Below are 15,914 nucleotides of genomic sequence, written 5' to 3'. Positions count from 1 at the left end.
GATCCTCATAATTGAATTTTCCAGAGATGTGAACTCTAGCCTATTTAAAACTAAACAAAACGAACAAACAAAAAAGACCCTTTCTAAGATGTATTCCTGTGACTTGGTCCCTATAGAGAGTCATATACCTTATTTACAGCAGGTTTTGGATGACTTTGGACCACAGCTCTAAATATCAGTGGACTAAGCACTCAAACTTCCATTTTTTTTTTTTTTTTTGTTCTTGTTTTCGGTTTTGGTTTGGGGTGTTTGGGCATTTGGAAGGGTCATTTCCTTGATAGGCTGTCAAATCACGTATCTTACATTGTTTTCTGATTGCTAAACTTCCTCTGACTAGAAAGTGACTTCAAAGCAGGTATTTTCTGCCTGTTACATTTCTGCCCTACACAGCACCATGAACAATGCAAATAGAAGCTCCATAAATACTTGGTTGGTTTCTAAAGATAGCACAGTTCTCTTAATATTGACTAAAATCACATTAGCTATTTTTGGCAGTCATCAGCGCTATTCAAGTTGGGGTTGAGGTCAGTTAAAACTCAGTCCTTTTTCACAGGCATTGCTCTTTTGCCCTAGTTGGTACTTGTTCGGCCTGCTATCTGAATTTGAATAGATATTTACGTGTATCCCTGAGACTTCATGGCAGCTGCAGAATGTCCCGTTTCCCTCCACAGCAAATGTCTTAGAAACACTACCTACTTGTTAAGTTAGATTTGGCCCACAGCCATCATCCATGTCCTTTTGAATCCTGATTCAGTTTTCCAACATAATTGCCAACTCCTTGAATTTCATGTCACATTGAGAAAGCCTTTATTCTTTGGATTTAGTTGAAGATATTGATAAAGATTAAAATAAAATCACTGCCTAGAGAATGTCCAAGTGCAGACATGAGCCATGAGGCCCAGCTCTCAAAATGCTGTCCTCTAGGCTAATGCCTGGCTGATCCTTAGTTCCTTTGGGGCTCAGTTTTTAGTAGCCATGAATATTGTTAAATGAATTAGGGTCCAGACTCAATTTCTCTGCATCTTGAGAGACTTGGTCAAATATACTTTGCTTAACACATTTTCTCTGTCTGCCTGTCCAGTAACCCTATCCAAAAGGGAGGAAATAAAAATCAACACCCGTATTGTGTAAATAAATACCTGCCTGCCTTCTCTCCCAGACCCTTCTCAGAGAAGATAGAAGATCATTGTGGATCTAAGACAGAGGATTCCAGACACCAGTTTATCCATTTAATAAATATTTATCAAGCAGTTACTCTGAACCGAACCCTGTGCTGGGAGTTTAGGCTACAGCTGTGAACAAGGCATCATCCCTGCCCTACCCAGAAATGTGCTTTATTACCCAGCAGCCCTCAGAGAGGCTGGAGGGTAGGATGGAAGTGCAGAGCAGCTGTGGTCAGTGGTCGACAGACTAGAGCGAGGCAACCACATGTGCGGAAGTGGAAGCTTTTCAAGTTCCTGACATTGTCCCATAAAATATCTAGATAGACTGGGAAACTAGTGGAACTATGTAATACATAAAGCCTAAGAAGCTGAAATGTAGAGGAGCTTGTTTACTAAAATATTTGGGATTCACAGACTTTTCCTGCTGGTAATTCAAGTGCACACGAGCAACAGCTTTCACACACAGTGGTTAACGTGCTCTGTCATCAGAAGTAAATGTCTTTGAACTTAGAACTGCCAGAGAAGAATTTTGATTCTTTTACCCCCAGGGGGAAAAAAGACCTAGCAGAACAATGAATCATTTTTTTCCTACATTGCCTAAGTCCAGTGTTCCTCAGAGAGTTTTCAGAGAATTACTTATGCAATATCCATCTCCCACTGTTTATCCCGAGGGCTCATAGTCATCATTTTTTGAAAGTCCTTCTTTGTTTAGGTGTGTGCTACACCTGGCCTGACTCTTATACAGACTTCAAAGTTAATCACAGACTGTGCATAGATCTCAAAAGGACTGTAGATGGAGAAATAGAAGATAATCAGCCCAGGAGCCCCATGTAACCCTAACTCGGTTCCTTTTCCCCTTTTCCAATGCAGTTTATTCCTGAGTCTGAAGTTTAGTAGCCCCACTAGAAAAGACTGTGAAAAAGCAATATCCATACCTCCTCTGGAGCCCACTCCCTTCAGGAGCCCACCTAGGTGCCCGCTTCCCTCCCACCCAAGATCCTGTAGGGAAGGGTGTTCATGATCAAACCCAGAAGATACCTGTGAGACCTCTCCAGAGAAAAGGAAAGAAATATTCACTATCACTGTTGTCTTCCATCCTCCCTTATACATTTTCCCGCCAGTCTCTTAACTTCCCAGGCTTCTTTCAAACTCCCTCTTTCTCTGTATAGTAGCTTCCTGTACAATTGTGTATCCCATTTAGACATGAAAACTTGCCTAAAAGAAATTAGGCAGATATGCGGTGCCAGAGACACAAGTGACTCACTCCCTTGCTTCATTTAGTTTCCTCGTCAAATGTCACTTGTAGTGAGAAAGGCCTTACCTTGACCCCCACCTCTGCGTAAAATAGTCATCCCTTCCAACCAATAACTTAACCTGATATACATTCCCTTGGAGCATTTATCGTACCCATCAGATTCTGTGTTAATTTCTTACTTGATTTGTGTGTGTGTGTGTGTGTGCGCGCGCGTGTGTGTGTGTGTGTGTGTGTGTGTGTGTGTGTGTGTGTTTTTAGGACCTCACCCCACATATGGAGGTTCCCATGCTAGGGATTGAATCAGAGCTGTAGCTGCTGGCCTACGCCACAGCCACAGCAACACTGGATCCTTATCCCACTGAGCGAGGCCAGGGATCAAGCCCACATCCTTATGGATACTAGTCAGGTTCATTAACCACTGAGCCACGACAGGCACTCCTCTTACTTGATTTTTATGTCTCTTCATGCACACCGTGAGGTCAGGGACTCACTGCTTCATCCCTGTGGTAAACACGTGACTGGTATATAGTAAACCCTTCAATTTTTTCTGAATGAACTATCTATTAAGTTTGACAATTCAGAGCCTTGAGGTTTATCTTAATGAGGGAGCTGCTGTGCTCATCATCTCTGTTTCAAAGCTTAGTCTGTTGAAGTTTGGAGCTTGCCCAGGGTCACACAAGTGGTAAGTGGAACTGAGATCCACGCCCAGATCTGCTGACTCTGTTTATTCAGGTGACACTATAAAATGCCTCCAAATAGAGATAAATTAATTTGATAAATATTTATCGGTATGTCTTTAATGAGAAAACATAATGAACAGAAAGAGCACGTGCATTAAACTTTATCACACGCAACTGCTTCTCAGAATGAATAAGGCCAGAACGTCAACTACGCTTCATCTGAAGATTGCATATCCGTCAAGTGCTCCAGTGTTTCTCCATGAATTTTTAATATGGAATGTTTAGGGAAAAGAAATGGCCAACTTGATTTTACTTTTCATTTCTTTTTGCCTAATTCTAAAGTGACTGCTCATTTGTCAGGATTAAACTTGTGTTGCTTTATGTTTCTCCTTTTTGGAAAGAGGAGAGATGGTGGGGAAATACATCTTTCAAGTTTATAAATTATGCTCCTTTCATTTCCCACAGATGGCCCTTGCTTCCCTAGAGACACTTGGGCATTGGTGGTTAAGCAAGTAGATTTGGAGCCAAGTCAGATTTTTATTGAGGCATTTGAACTTTTTCTTGCTTCCCTTTCAAACTCCTCAGCCTTCAGCTGAGTTGGAAAGGTAATGTACAGTTCTCAGATAAATTTTCAGATGATAGGCTTTCATCTTTGTTTCTTGGTGGCGGGAGTAGAGTAGATGAGGTTGGAAGTTTTGATTTCGCAAAAAGGTAACAAGATAATGTCTTTTTTATCGTAAGATTTTTTATCCAAAGTTTATTTCTTATCTGAAACATACTTTCAATTTTTAATAATATGGAAAAAATAAAGAGTTGTGAAAAATTTAATCCATGTGTATAAACACAGAAAGCCATAAAGATTAAGTACTATGACAAAACCCCCAAATATTTTAAGACTAATTTGCCTTAAAAATTTCAGCACATTTTCTTTTTTGCTCAGTTCTACTGGGTTCTGTTTTCTATCAAAAGAAAACAGTCTGTCATGTTAATATACAAGAGCAGCAAAAAACTGCATGAGGATACCACCCTTGGAGCTGCTGAAAAGAAATAATTTTCAAAAGTTTTCTTAAAATGTATGGAGTCCTCTTTTCAGATTTACTGACTATAATCAGCTACCTGAAAAGTTCTTATATTTTGGCTACTATTTAACAGTCAATTATTCTGTGGTGAGCAAACATTTTTTATTTTAAGTACCTAAAAAGAGCACTACAGTTTTTTTTTTGTTTGTTTTTGGTTTTTTTTGTTTGTTTGTTTGTTTTGTCTTTTTGCTATTTCTTTGGGCCGCTCCCTCGGCATATGGAGGTTCCCAGGCTAGGGGTCGAATTGGAGCTGTAGCCACCAGCCTACGCCAGAGCCACAGCAACGCAGGATCCGAGCCGCATCTGCAACCTACACCACAGCTCACGGCAACGCCGGATCGTTAACCCACCGAGTAAGGTCAGGGACCGAACCCGCAACCTCATGGTTCCTAGTTGGATTCGTTAACCACTGTGCCACGACGGGAACTCCAAAAGAGCACTACAGTATTTATCTAACTTTCATCATTGGGAGGTAAGATGCTCTCCTTGTCCCTCTTTGTCTCCTTAAAAGTTGTTGAAGCACTGAGAAAATAGTAATCAAAAAGTCCCCAAAGGAACATAATTCATAATCCTACTATTCACACTTAAATATTTTAGTTTTTGCCTTTAGTTATTACCCTGTAGTGCTTGCCCATTTTTGTGCAAATGAAAATCATGTGGCTTTTTAAAAAATATTATATTCGATTTTTAAATCATTCACTTAAATGACTACATTATGTTGATATCACATTGTATCAATTACTGTTTAAATTGTTTTCATTTTGGCAACTAATATTCCCATATAATTTTTGGTTCTATCGCTTTATTTTCTTAAAAGAAATTACCTTAAGCAATAGGACCAAGTCAAAAGCAGATTTTTTAGCTACATATGAGTATAACAGATTTGCTTCAGCCATGACTATTCTGTGCATGTGCTTAAATATTGCTAATTTAGTAGTTGCAAAATTTTAACTCAGGAAATTAATTTACTTAAAATTTTAAATAAAGTAGTGATCTCTATATTTTATTATTTGCATCTATTCTTTTGGGAGTTACATGCTCATAGCTGTGTAAGCAAGCATTTCATTGCTCCTGCTTCCACAGGAGTCAATAATTTCAGTGCTGCATATTGAAACATTGATAGGCAAGGAATAATAAAGACACTGCACAATCCCCAGACAATTGACTTGAAATGTTATATAGTATACCATGAGGTTGTAAGAAACTATAAAGTATCCAGATACATCTGAACCTCTGGTACTTTTATAATACGAATAGATATGCATATAAAGCTTTTAGAACCAGAATGTACTTCCATTCTTTCATATTTTTTATGTTTGGGATATGCATGTCTATACAGATGCTGAGAGAAGTAAATCTGAGTGTGGATGTGAACTCGTGTGTGATTTTGAGCAGGTTAATGCCTTGGTTTCCTATCCAGATGGATTTATTTACAGCAGTATGGTAATTAGCATTTAGTGGAACATGTAAAGCACTCAAAAATGTTAGCTATCATTATTAAAGTCTGATCAGTCATGTTAACTCAGAACCAATATAATATGTGGCTTATTCAAGTAATTTAGTGGAATTAATTTTTACAAATGCATTTTCTTTTGGAATTTGTAGTAGTCAGTGTAAACAGTAATTGATGGCATTACAGCTACAAACATGTTGTACCAGATGTGTTTCCTAAAGCAAATCTAAGGGATAAAAACACATTGTGATTGTGAAGTGATGTAATGTGTGTATACATGGAGGATTGTGCAGTAGGAAGTAGAATGTAGTAAACATGGGTTTTGCCCATTACGACTTTATAACCTAGGCAACACAGTGTCAAAGAGACAAGTGCTCTATCTTTCATAAATTGACAATGGATAAATTGTAGGAGACTATTAATAAGAGAAAAATCTATCATAGTGGAAAATAATTTGAACAGATTAAAGTAATACTTCTTATATTAAATTCTATTTTGTCTGACCCTAATAGAGCCACTGAAGCTTACTTATGCATATTGTATATCTTTTTCAACCTTTCTCAGCCTATTAATATTTTTACAAATGTAAAAATTCTGTATCTCTTGTGGATGGCATATGATTGAGTCTAGCTTTTTTTACAGCTTGGCCTAACAATGTCTGCCATTTGATTAAAACATTTAGTCCATTTACATTTAATGTAATTAGTGATATAGTTAAATTTAGGTCTGCTCTTTGCTATTTGTTTTCTGTTTGTCTTAGGTATTTCTTGTTTCTTTTCTGCCTTGTGATAAATATTTTACAGTGTATCGTTTTAATTCCATTGGCTTTTTATAGCTATATTCCTTTGAATTCTTCTAATGATTACCATAAGGATTCCAGTATACCTTAATGTATCATAATCAGCTTAAAATTATTAATGAATTAACTTTGGAACAAAAATATATATGGCGATATAGATAGGAGATAGTGGTATAGCTGTAGATATCTTGCAACTCTGTCGTTCCAGTTATCTTACCTCCATTCTTGGTGCTATTATTACATTATATATATATTACATCTATAGACAGGCAGACCTCAGTGAATCAATATTACAATAAAGCAAGTGGCACAAATGTTTTGGTTTCCCAGTGCATATAAAAGTTATGTTTACACTATGCTATAGTTTATCAAGTGTGCAATAGCATTATGCCTGAAAACAATGTACATACCTTAAGTTAAAAATACTTTATTGCTAAAAAATGCTAAACTTCATCTGAGCCTTCAGTGAGTTGTAATCTTTAAACAATAGTAACATCAAAGATCACTGATCACAGATCTCCACAACATATATAATAATAATGAAAAAGCTTGATATTGGGAGAATTACCAAAAGATAACAGGGCGACAAGTGAGTGAATGCTCTTAAGAAAATGGCACCAATGAACTTGCTCCACACAGGGTTGCACAAACCTTCTATTGGTGAAAGAAAAAAAAAAAAAAAAGAAAGCAGCTTCAAAAGCACAATATGGGTAGTAAAATGAAACTAAGTATACCTATATTTTAAAACCCAAAATACAGGAGTTCCCATTGTGGCTCGGTGACAACAAATCTGACTAGTATGCATGAGGATGCAGGTTTGACCCCTGGCCCTGATCAGTGGGTGAAGGATCTGGCGTTGCCATGAGCTGCAGTGTAGGTTGCAGATGAGGCTCAGATCCCGGGTTGTGATAGCTGTGGTGTAGCCAGCAGCTACAGTTTCCATTTGACCCCTAGCCTTGGAACCTCTGTATGCTGCGGGTGATGCCCTAAAAAGACAAAAAAAAAAAAAAAAAAAAGTATAAGTCTTCTTTTAAGTAGTCATATGTCTTTAAGAAGAGATGAAAATATAAAAATGATGTTTAGATCCCTGGGTAATTATTAAAATAAATTATATCTCTAAAATAAATATTATAATTTTATTAGTTATGAGAATTTCTAACAGTTAATTTTTACTATTTTGAGAGGTGTACCCACTATCAAGTAGAGAACAAGTGTCCTCTTGTGACTCAGCAGGTTAAGGATCCAGCGTTTTCACTGCTCTTAGTTACCGCAGTGGTGTGGGTTCGGTCCCTGGCCTGAGAACATCTGCATTCTGTGGGCATGGCCAAAAAAAAATTTTTTTTAATTTAAAACATTTTAAAAATAGCAAGAAAAATGCCAGGAAGTGACCTGGACTCACTCACCTGCTCCCTGATCAAATCTGTCTCAGTCAAATGACCGATTCCCATAGTCATGACTTCAAGTTTGCCCCTCAAAAAGCAAAACTGAAAATATTAGGTCCTTGACCTCCAAAGGTCTACTTACAGCATTTTAAATATTTTAGCATTAACGTTCGCTATTTAAAATTTTTTTTTAAACTGAGACTCGTGGTGATCCATTTATTTAAGATTCGGTAACTATAGTTTATTAACTACGACAACAGAAGTTATGGACACGGAAAGCCTTGTAGGACAGTACAGGTTTGCTTGTAATGGACATTTCTTTCCAAATGAAGAGAAACAACTTGAAGAGTTTTAGGTTATAGTGACACCTGGTGGCTCTGTGGGTTTTTTTAAGACTGTTTTCTGATTTGTTCTGTTTTGTCTAGAACTTTTTTTAAGTAATCATTTCATCAGCTAGAATGTGCCTTTTGAGGCCTTTCCCTTCCTGGCCCATATCCCTTTCATTGGCAGGGATACTCGGGCCAAAAGCCCACTGGTAAGAGCAGCTAATGTGCTTCGCATTTCCACTTTGGTCTTGAAAAAGAGATCTGTGCCCTCGCATAGGGAAAAAGCTCATTACGGTAGGAAGAAAAAAGACACTGCTAATGCTACAAACTGGAACTATTAAGACTACTAACATGTTAGGAAATGCTTCTGAGGATGTATATTTACTGGGAATGCACCTGGCATGTACTTGCAGTACATACTGTATTATTTTTCCATTTTATAGAGGGGATTCTGGAGAGCATTCAAGGTCACAAAGTTAACTGGCCTAAGTCTCTGCAGAAGCCAGATTTTCAGTTTCAGTTCAATCCTAGCTCTAATTTTGAGAGAGACTTTTAGTTTAAAAATTACATATATTGCATGGGTACCTTCTCTTTTTTAAAAATGAAATTATTGCCAATAAGGTGAGAATCTTTAATACCTAACCCTCTTTCTCTCCTTCTTTCCCCAGAAATAACTGCTGTTATCAGTTTGGTGTGTAGCCTTCCAGAACCACCCCTGCCCTGACACACATACACACACACACGCACACGGCACACTTTTTATTTAATATAGAGACAGGTGATTACATTCTTGTGTGTTTGGTACATAAAAGATAATATTTGGCCAAAATAGCTTTATACTAACAAAATCTCTCCTATGGAAAGACTAGCCCCACCAAAATGCAAATTTGTGCCACTAGGTATTATAGCAATGACATTATTTCAGATATCTGTTGTAAATACTCAAGATCGAACTAGAATTTTGGTCAGACCACCACTGAATCTTCTAAGGAATGTCTCTCAGAACACTGCCAGAATGCCTTCTCTTCTGTCAGCATGACCCTCCCATCACCATGGGTGGAGCCACATTTAGCAACTTTTATTTATGTGTTATTTAACTAAATTCACAATCATTTATTGTAGCTAAAACTGTCCAAATGATCTATAGTTTTTAACCTTGCTCACAGAATATATAAAGAGAGGACTGCAATAACTGTCTTCATTTGAATTCAGTTTTTCTACCACTTTCATTGAAAATCCACATATTTAAGGATTTTTTAAAAAAATCTAATGTTTTTTAAAAAAACTTGAAATTTGCGTAATTAAAAAGAAACTAATTAGATTTATAGGCAGTAAAAATATTAATTCATCCATATTCTTTTTCCCCCTTCTGAGTACAGTAACTTAAATGAAATAGTAAGTGTAAATGAAAAAAAAAAATTAGAGGAATCAAGAGCCCAAGAATATGTAAGGAAAGTGTGGCTAAATATGCTTCGTCACACTGATCACCTAACTCTGAATCTACCCAGGGCATCCTGCAGAAAGAGGACATGAACTTCTGGCTATTCCCTCATACTATAGAAGTTAGACTTGATTTTAGACTTAAATAGGTGATTTGAGCTACAGTGAGAACTTGAGACAGAACCACTGCAGACAAAGATGCAACGTATAGCACTTTGTGGTCAGGGAGGGAGCTTTTTTCACAGGATAGACAGAAGAAGTTTCATTAAAAAGATCGTGGACTTATTTTCTCATCATTGTTCTCTGGAAATTTCCATATAGTTCATTCTTTGTGGAGAACGCTTGTCACACTGTGGAACATATGGATTTGGTTTTCAACTGGGGTGGGGTGGCAGTTCTCTTTTAAATGCTCATCTCATATTAGGGGCAAAATGAAAGCAAATAAATGGCAGGTGACATGGCAAATATGTGATCCAGGCAAGAGAAGGCAGAAGGTGACAAGCAACTTACAGAGACATGCCCCTAGACCGAGACACAATCTGGAATCTTCAGCAGGAAAATTAGAGCATCTCTACAATGCAGCAATGGCTGGAGCCTGACTAAAAGGTAGAACACCCATGATAGGGCAAGAAAAATCCTTCCCACAAGAGATACATTAAGCTTACAAAGTGGCAAGAGTGGTTCTTCTACAGTCAGTCATTCATGGCTACTAGAAAGCCCGCTACATTTTAACTTAAAAACAAGATTTGGAGGAAGCTATTGTGTATCTGAAAGATGTGTACTACCACATAATTTATTTTTTAAACAGATAATAGATTAAAAGATTTTTAATACAAAAAGTGCCAAATGTGGCCAGGTACAATCTACACTTGAAATAAATATATTCATATATATTTGTAAATGTATAAATTGTGTTTTTGGTCACTTTGAGTGACCAAATTACTACTTTATCAGAGACTGGCTTTATGTAACTAAAATCTACATTATGTCAGAAGCCCTACTTGAAAAAAAGTAGATTCCATGTTACAACAGGAATGCCGCAGACTTGTCTTTGAATGGTTAAAATCATCATTTTATAAAAATGAAATTATTTTAATTGCTGTATTTAGTCAGGGTGTGGTTCTTTCCAGTTAGAACATTTTAAACTCTCAAATGATTATTCAATAGTCTGACCCAACCATTAGGGCCGTTTCCTTTCTTTCTTGTCCATTTATAAACTGTTTACATGCATTTCTCCTCTGCACTTATTTTGGACCCCGATTTTCCTTCATTTGGAATCCATCACAAAAAGTAAAATAATATAAACATTCTTCTTGAAAAGTTAACTTTCCGAAAGGTTTCATTGTCATTTAGGGAGAGACTGCTTGTGATGCGGTAATGTTTGTTCTTAGCCATAAGTTCCTTGGAAAGGTAAAACAGCCTAAAGTAGAATTAAAATCAGCCCTCAGTATGTTCAGGATCCTCATGCACGGATTTTGATGTGCTGATGGTTGAATCCACAGATGTGGAACCCGTAGATGGAGGGTAGACTATATTTGGCCATTTTGCATAAGGGATTTGATCACTGTGGAAGTTGGTATCGGAGGGGGTCCTGGAACCAATTCCTCATGGATATGGAGGGATGATAATATTGAAGAGTTTCAAAATGAAATTTCACGAACTGGTAAATAGTTGTTATTTAAGTATTTAAAACCTGAATCACTATCTCCAAACTGTTAACAAATTGCCAGGTGGCAGATGGCATGATATATTCACTCATTGATTCATTCACCAAATAGTTGCTGGGACCCTCCTGTTGTGCCACATTGGCTGTGTGGTTTTGAAATTTTTGTAATGAAGTGAAGTGGAACATGGTGTTTAATCAAGAGATAGGCAAGTCAGCAAATACTTGCAATAGAGTGTAGGAGCTATGGTGGAAGAACACACAGGTACCCTGGCGGTCAGAGACGGGAGTGGACCTCCCTCCCCTGGCTGGGCCAGGCACAGGCTTAGGGATGGTGGTGAGCAGCCAGGTTTCAGAGGAGGGCACATGGGACTGGGGTTGCAGAAGGTGTGGGCACCTGCCAGTTAGGGGGTCAGTCCAAGGGCAGAACCAGCAGAAGAAAGAGCAGGCCTGTCTGGGTTAGTCCTTCAAAACACCTCCATCCCTTCAGTTATGACAAAATTAAAGACTCCTTCAATGTGGTTTCCACATCCAGCCCAGACCCACGAAAGTGATTGTGGAAATTCTTCCCAGCCCTTTCCTGCACTACCTCCCTTCTATTCATCCATTCCTGCTGGAAAGGCCTAGGCCCCCATGTGGGGAATTGCCCACAACTTCTCCCCGAGCTCAGCCTAACCCTAACCCCAGCCCTCGCTGTGCTCTGCTCTTTTCATCTTTCTCAATTCTCAGATGTGTTGCCATGTGTCCTCACTTCTGCTTCCCTAAGTTAAGCTCCCATGGGCTCCTTTACATGGTTTCATAACCCGTATCCTATTTTCCTTACCTGCAGCCACACAGCCAGGGTAAACCCCAAAGTGCAGGCACAGCCATGCTACTTGCCTGTTTTGTCACCTCTTACTGGCCTCCAGAGTTTGGAGGTGATGCGTGAAGTGAACATCTTGCCTGGCACATTCCGGCCCTCCTCCACCCCACCTTTTGTCTGGCTTCTCTTCACCTGCATTCACATTTGGCTCTAACTCTGCTGAATGACGGTCAACTCACTTCTTGACAGTCCCAGTGACGTGACTGTTCTTTTGGGTACACTTACTGTTTCACTAGCTCCTTCTCTGCCCACCTCTTCCAAACCCCTATTGGCACTTTCTCTGGCTAAATTTATTCAATTTCCAAGACTCAGCCTAGGTACCAGTCACAAGGAAGTGTTTTTCAACCCACCACAGCCCTTGTCACACTTAAGACAATTGTTTACGTGTCTGTCTTGAAGATTAGGCTGTATCTTTCTTGAGAGTGAGGTTGATACCCTTTATTTCTCATCACTCGGAATTTAAAACATTGGTGGTTTATGTAGGCACTCACGTGTTTGCTGGATGAGTAAATGAACAGTGTTCAGTAACAGTTTGACAGTTGATGCCACTTTGATTTACAGTATGGTATGCCCTCATGGAGGGTTGTTTTGTGATGTGTAGTATTGATAACTTTCTTTGTAATATAAGTGTTTTGTGTACCATAGATCAAACTAGTGAATGAAGACTAAGAACCATTTGAATAATTCTTTCTAAAGAACTTCAGGTATCAACTAACTCCACTCATATATAGGCTTCTAATCACAGCTTTATATCCTTCCAAATATCAGATTTATTTATGTATTTATTTATTTATTTTGTCTTTGGTCTTTTTAGGGCCGCACCCATGGCATATGGAGGTTCCCAGGCTAGGGGTCTAATCTGAGCTGTTGCTACAGGCCTACGCCACAGCCACAGCAACACCAGATCCTTAACCCACTGAGTGAGGCCAGGGATCGAACCCACAACCTCATGGTTCCTAGTCGGATTCGTTTCTGTTGCATCACAACAGGAACTCCTCAGATTTAAAAAAAAAAAAAAACAAAAATTTAAGCATTATTTTAGCAATTTGTAATACACCATTTTATGCATATAACTTGTGTACTATCATATTTATTTTTTTCTTTTTATTGAATTTATGGCTTCATAACCCATAATTAAAGTAACTAACTTTCAGTAATTAAACTGACAGATGGTCTTCTGTCTGCAAGCCCAGTTCAGCCATTATCCTCGGTTATATGAGGAAGTGAGTTGAAACAAAATTGTACAGCTCAGAGAGTGAGAAGTTGGATCCTACAGGCGGAAAGGAAAGGTGCTTCATGAAAGGGGTTAGTGAGTGTTTTGAGACCATTTTGGGAAATCAGAGAATATTGAAAATCTCATGTTTACAGAATCCATGAGTGTACAAAGGCCAAAGCTGTAGACCCCAGGAGAATCCTAGAATGTACAGAGCAGGAAGAGAACATCCATCCTAAGAGAGCCATAATTTAGTCCCAAGTATGCTTTCTGGTCTTTTTGAAATGATGCTGGGTTTCCTGAGGCTTGTGCCGCCGCCCACCAACCCCCCCAGCCCCTCCCTAGAGCTCACTGAGGGACAGATACTGTAAACATCCTACACTCTCAGCTGTGGAAAGTAAGAAAGCTGGGAGAAGGCTGTTTACTCTCTCTGCCTTGGAAATCAGCTAAAGAGAAATGGACTGGGAGTATTTTTACATGTGTCCTATAATTGATCTTATCCAGTATTTCTTTATGAAGTCAACTCTAAAAGGAAAGAAGTGAATTGACTGAGTTGTGCTAACAAATATAAAATAACTTGTAAGATCACTTCTCTCTGACCTGCCTAACATCATTTGGGGGAAAGGAAAAAAAGGTTACCAAACACCCAAGAGATAAAGGTTCTGGTAACTTATGAGGCTGAGGCTATATTTTGTGGGTTGCCAGAGCCTGGTCTGTAAAAGCAACAGAACATTAAGTAAATGCCTGCACATTAAACCAAACACTTCTCCATTACCCTGAACAGCATTTTCTACACTGATTTAGCTTTGATTGAAGCAAAAGTTCTGGTGTCCTGCAACTTGCTGTTTTGTCAAGGATCAGATGTAGTTTGGAGCCCCAGATTTAAATAGTGGTAATGATGAACAGTATGAATAAGCCCTGCTATTTAAAATCGAGAGTATAGTTACACATTTTATGAAAATATTGGATTATGGGAGAGGCAGGTGGAAGGCAAAGAAAGAATTTTAAGAAAAATCCACAGAACTAGGTTCAGCCTTAACCAGAAAACTCATATAACTTTTTCATTTCTTCTTCTGTGTAAGTAGTTTAAAACAATGGTTTATTGAACAGCTCATCTAGATTTGACTTAACCCAAAATTTGTGTTCTTCTCTTTTTTTTCCTAAAGAATTTTAGATAAGTTTTCTTTTCAAGGGGTATCTTTAAATAATAAGGTATACTCAAATATAGCAAACCCCTTTAAAAGCGTGAAATAATTAACTTAATGCCTGCTTTGCTAGTAAACAAATCTAGACACAGTTACTTGCATGTATCGTCTTGGTATATCAAAATATGCGAGTTGCTTAAGCTAAAAGATACTGCTTTAGCTATTAGAGGAAATTTTAATTTCACCTTCTTGCTGAGTGCAGGATCTAAGACAATAGGAACAATTGTTTGATGTTAAGTGTAACCCCCCCCCAAAAAAAAGATATATGAATACGATCACTTTAGTATGTCATTTCAAGGAAGTGTTTGAACAAACTGTTTGCCTCAGTGGATGGCACAGCTGAAGCGCTGCCTGAGCAGCTCCAGCCTGGGCAAGTCATCAAGCTTCCCAGGCTTTGCCTCCGGGCTTCAGGAAGACCTCTTGGAGACAATGCTCTCCAGTCTTTTCAAAGAAATAGTTATTGTGAATGTTGGAAATTTTACTTTCTGCCAGGTGGTGCAGATTATATGGGTAAATGCAAAAACAGCTCAAAGGAGGGGGAGAGTGACCCATGTGCTTTTCAATAGCTTTTTAGTTAGTCTGCGTAAATAGTCCAGATGTCGGTTGATTTTTGACTTTTAGTCATGAATGTGGCTGTTCCAAAGGTTATTGCAATATGTGCAGATACTCATTCCATCATCCGGGAAATATTTACTGAGCACTTACTGTGTGCCAGTTACAGACACTGTGAGGGTAAATTAGTGAACAGAAACAATCCTTACTCACATGAACCACAAATAAGTATGGATAATGTGTCAGGATATAAATATCTTGTTTATTCTGTATATCTAAAAGATCTAATCTTATTCAATGATGTTATTACCTTTTTCGGTCTTTCAAAATGAAATGAATTTAAGTATTCCAGAACATTTATTTCACTGTCTATGAAAAACATCTAGGTATAAATCTGTATACTATTTTAGCTTTTGCATTATTCTTCCAAGTCTGTTCTCATTGTTCCTAGCCTATTTTGTGACATAGGTAAGTATTTTAGTAAACATGCTTGAGAGGTCATGGTTAAGTATATACATTTTCTGAGAAGAGATTGCTAATTAGTTATATAATTAAAAGGCTAAATCTATATGTGTTTACATGCATATTTATAAAGCGTATATATATATATATATTCTAGTTATCATTATATATAGTATAAGTAAATTTTATTAATTTGAACCTTACTCTTTTTCAAATTTATAGTTCTCGATATACTGATAAGAATGATTTATCTTTGCACTCTATTTCTATGTATAGTATATGTTTGTTGTTTGATAAGCAAATGCTATAAATACTTTAAAACTATTTTAAATGTGAACATCCATTTATATTTGAAACAACATAAGCTTTAACTGACAGTT

The 15,914-nt window shown here is 37.9% G+C and overlaps 1 protein-coding gene and 1 non-coding gene across 2 annotated transcripts in view; both read left to right on the top strand.

The window, feature by feature from the left end:
* Nucleotides 1–15,914, top strand: part of LOC102157778 (uncharacterized) — a 67,528-nt gene that overhangs the window by 31,820 nt on the left and 19,794 nt on the right. The window lies entirely within an intron of this gene.
* MIR30C-2 (microRNA mir-30c-2) lies at nt 13,673–13,752 on the top strand. The gene has a single exon (NR_038510.1). It is a non-coding gene; the product is annotated as a microRNA mir-30c-2 (primary transcript).

Source organism: Sus scrofa, chromosome 1 (genome assembly GCF_054392235.1).
Source record: "Sus scrofa isolate SSC_HxYL_T2T_F1_AM1 chromosome 1, Sscrofa_HxYL_maternal_Yorkshire_Landrace_v2.0, whole genome shotgun sequence".
In the NCBI taxonomy this organism is placed as follows: domain Eukaryota; kingdom Metazoa; phylum Chordata; class Mammalia; order Artiodactyla; family Suidae; genus Sus; species Sus scrofa.
This window is presented reverse-complemented; position numbering and strand designations above follow the sequence as displayed.